This window comes from Pipistrellus kuhlii, unplaced genomic scaffold, assembly GCF_014108245.1.
Source record: "Pipistrellus kuhlii isolate mPipKuh1 unplaced genomic scaffold, mPipKuh1.p scaffold_m20_p_30, whole genome shotgun sequence".
Classification (NCBI taxonomy): Eukaryota; Metazoa; Chordata; class Mammalia; order Chiroptera; family Vespertilionidae; genus Pipistrellus; species Pipistrellus kuhlii.
In genome coordinates this window covers 6,622,367-6,626,125 of record NW_023425530.1, presented here as the reverse complement: position 1 = coordinate 6,626,125, position 3,759 = coordinate 6,622,367, and the positions used below count along the sequence as shown (strand labels likewise).

Below are 3,759 nucleotides of genomic sequence, written 5' to 3'. Positions count from 1 at the left end.
GGCGATTGGTGGAGAGGAAAGAGGGCGTGCCTCTTTGCCTCACGCTCATTGGTCGATCGAAAAATAGGCGCCCGAGTGGGTTGGGCCGGTGTCTGCCTACCTCCTGTCACGTGATCGGGGTTGGGCCTAAGTCAAACTGATGAGCTATTCGGGAGAGCGAGGTCTCAAATGTGTGCCCGGTTCGGCAGCGCATATACTAAAATTGGAACGATACAGAGAAGATTAGCATGGCCCCTGCGCAAGGATGACACGCAAATTCGTGAAGAGTTCCATATTTTTTTTAAAAATCTCAAATATTCCAGAGATAACAGTTTTTTAGCTTATTTTATGCATTTGGAATTAAGTAGGGAACTAAGGAAGATTACGTGAAGATGGAAGGACTAGATAATCGGATAATCAATGTGAGGACTAGATAACAGGATTTAATCTAGATAACTAGATTACTTACTCATGCTTTTTAAAAAAAACAATTTTACTTTATTAATATTTTATATATTTTTATTGATTTCAGAAAGGAAGAGAAAGAGAGCTAAAAACATGAATGATGAGAGAGAATCATTAATAGACCGCCTTCTACACGCCCCCAACTGGGATCAAGCCTATAACCTGGCATGTGCCCTTGACTGGACCCTCAGTCCAAAAGCCAACACTGTCCACTGAGCCAAACCAGCTAGGACTGCTCTCCCATTTTAGAAGGTAGGGTCTGAAAGGGTGGTTAGGTATTAGAAGAAGGGATCCGAAAGAGGGCATTTTTAAAGGCTTGTTAACCTAAATGCACAGAAACAGTGGAGAGGCTTGTGTAAGGAAAAGAAAAAGTTTTTACTAAAGAAGTTATGGGCCGAAACCGGTTTGGTTCAGTGGATAGAGCGTAAGCCTGTGGACTGAAAGGGCCTGGGTTCAATTCTAGTCAAAAGCATGTACCTTGGCCAAAACCGGTTTGGCTCAGTGGATAGAGTATAGGCCTGCGGACTGAAGGGCACGTACCTTGGTTGCGGGCACATCCCCAGTGGGGGGTGTGCAAGAGGCAGCTGATGGATGATTCTCATCAATGTTTCTAACTCTCTATTCCTCTCTCTTCCTCTCTGTAAAAAATCAATAAAATATATTATTTTTTTTAAAAAAGTTGTGGGCCTGGTGCATGTCTACACACCATGCATGACCTGCCCAGTTAGGATTTAATGATCAGATCACCCTATGAGGTTACTTTGCATAGAATCAATCTCTCTCTCTCTCTCTCTCTCTCTCTCTCTCTCTCGGTCTGCATATAAATAATTTATTTTTAAGGTTGTAATATGTGGCAGGATAATCCTTTAGGTGCAGGGACAACCTTCCAACCAATTGAGCCACACCAGCCAGGGCTTAAAATTTTGATATTTTGTTTATCATAGATTTGAAACCATTTTTATTTTGCCCTGGGAATGTTTCTCTCTCCCTCTCCCTTCCTCTCTAAAATAAATGAAAACAGTCCTAGCCAGTTTGGCTCAATGGATAGAACATTGGCCTGAAGACAGAAGGGCCGTGTAGGAGGCAACCAATTGATGTGTTTCTCTCACATCAATATTTCTGTCTCACCGAAACCGGTTTGGCTCAGTGGTGGAGCATCGGTCTGCAGACTGAAGGGCTCCTGGTTCGATTCCAGTTGGGGCATGTACAGTGGTTGTGGGCACATCCCCTGTAGGGGGTGTGCAATAGGCAGCTGGTCGATGTTTTTCTCTCATGGACGTTTCTGGCTCTCTATCTCTCTCCCTTCCTCTCTGTACAAAATCAATAAAATATTATACATACATACATATATATATATATATATATATATATATATATATTCCTTTGTCTTTTCTTCTCTCTTCCACTTTCTCTAAAAACCAATGGGGAAATATCCGCAGGTAAGGATTTAAGATAAAGAAATAAAATCAATAAAAACATATTTTTTTTAAAAAAAAATTAAGTAGATGTGCCTGGCGTGGCTCAGTGGTTGAGCGTCAGACTATGAACCAGGAGGTCATGGGTCCATTTCCAGTCAGGGCCCATACCCAGGTTGCACCACAATCCCCAGTGTGGCATGTACAGGAGACAACCAATCGATGATTCTCTCTCATCATTGATGTTTTTATTTCTCTCTCCTTCTCCCTTCCTCTCTGAAATCAATAAAAATATATTTAGCTGAAACCAATTTGGCTCAGTGGATAGAGCGTCGGCTTGCGGACTGAAGGGTCCCAGGTTTGATTCCAGTCAAGGGCATGTACCTTGGTTGCGGGCACATCCCCAGTAGGGGGTGTGCGAGAGGCAGCTAACCAATGATTCTCTCTCATCGATGTTTCTAACTATCTCTCTCCTTTCCTCTCTGTACAAAATCAATAAAATATATATTTTTTAAAACAAACAAAAACCTGGAGCACTAAAAAGAAAATGAAAAGTATTTTAATCAACATTGACTTTATAATTATTCAAAATGTGTGTATACATTTTTGGGGAGATATATATATATATATACACATATACATACACACATACAGATTGAATCTGAACCCCACAAAGAGGTGTGCAATTCAGCATATTCATTATCAGGTGGGTGGCCTGAGGTCCAGAGAGGGTTAATCCCAGGCCCAAGGTCTCAAGGTGACCAGGGATCCAAGCATAGGCCATCTCCCTCCATTAGATTTGGCCAGCATCCTCTGAAGAAATAGAGAGAGAGAGAGAGAGACCAAAACCCTGGAGAAAACCATTCCCCGGGGAAAGAGGAGGTGCCCCAGGAAAGCAGGTGGGAGGCGAGCTTGGGAGTAATTAGATCTGAGATGAGTTGTCATGGAGGCTGCTGAAGCCAGCTGAGTCCTGTTGCGAAGTCTGGGAAAACACTCCAGCACACCCATCCATGCAAACTGGGGAGCTTCTATTAAAAACAAACAAATGTCCCCTCCCCCCAAAAAAACAAAACAAAACACTTTATAGCCAGAAAAGGAAAAGATCAGAGCCTCCTAAAGTACACCCACCACCCAACCACCTAAGATTAACAAACATGAACATTTTTCATATTGGCTTGATCAATTCAGAATTATTCTAAGATATAAAAGATTTAAAACACACCCGCCCAAATGGCTAAAAGGACTGACAGTGCCAGGGGCTGGACAGGCTCTGGTGAACATGTAAAACAAGAGTCACTCTGGAGCTGAAACCCATTTGGCTCAGTGGATAGAGCATCGACCTGCAGACTGAAAGGTCTCAGGTTCGATTCCTGTCAAGAGCATGTACCTTGGTTGTGGGCACATCCCCGGTGGGGGGCGTGCAGGAGGCAGCTGGTTGATGTTTCTCTCTCATCGATGTTTCTAACTATCTATTTCCCTCTATAAAAAATCAATAAAATATATATATTTTTTAAAAAGTCACTCTGGAAACGATTGGCAGTTTATAGGAAAGTTGACCAGATTTCTCAACCTCAGCACTCCTGCTATGTGGGCCAGGTCATTTGTGGTGGTTGGGGGTGGTGGAGGGGGGTCCCATTGTAGGGTGTTCGGCAGTATTCCTGGTCATGACCAGTAGATGCGTAGCAATCCCTCCACCTCCAGTGTTTACAACCCCAAATCTCTCATATCTCCTGACATTGCTAATGTCCTCCCTGGGGAGAAGACCAAAATCACCGCAGATGAGGCCCACTGGGTTAAACAGGATGGAGTAATCCTCTTAGGTAGAGATCTAACAGTACCTGAAATATTTTTTGCCCACAGAGAGATAATAAGCAGTGAACACTGTTTATGCATAACAGCC

The 3,759-nt window shown here is 43.0% G+C and overlaps 1 non-coding gene across 1 annotated transcript; it reads left to right on the top strand.

Moving 5' to 3' along the window:
* Nucleotides 1–172: 172 nt before the first annotated feature.
* LOC118731461 lies at nt 173–279 on the top strand. Its single transcript, XR_004991874.1, has one exon. It is a non-coding gene; the product is annotated as a U6 spliceosomal RNA (small nuclear RNA).
* The last annotated feature ends 3,480 nt before the right edge of the window (nt 280–3,759 follow it).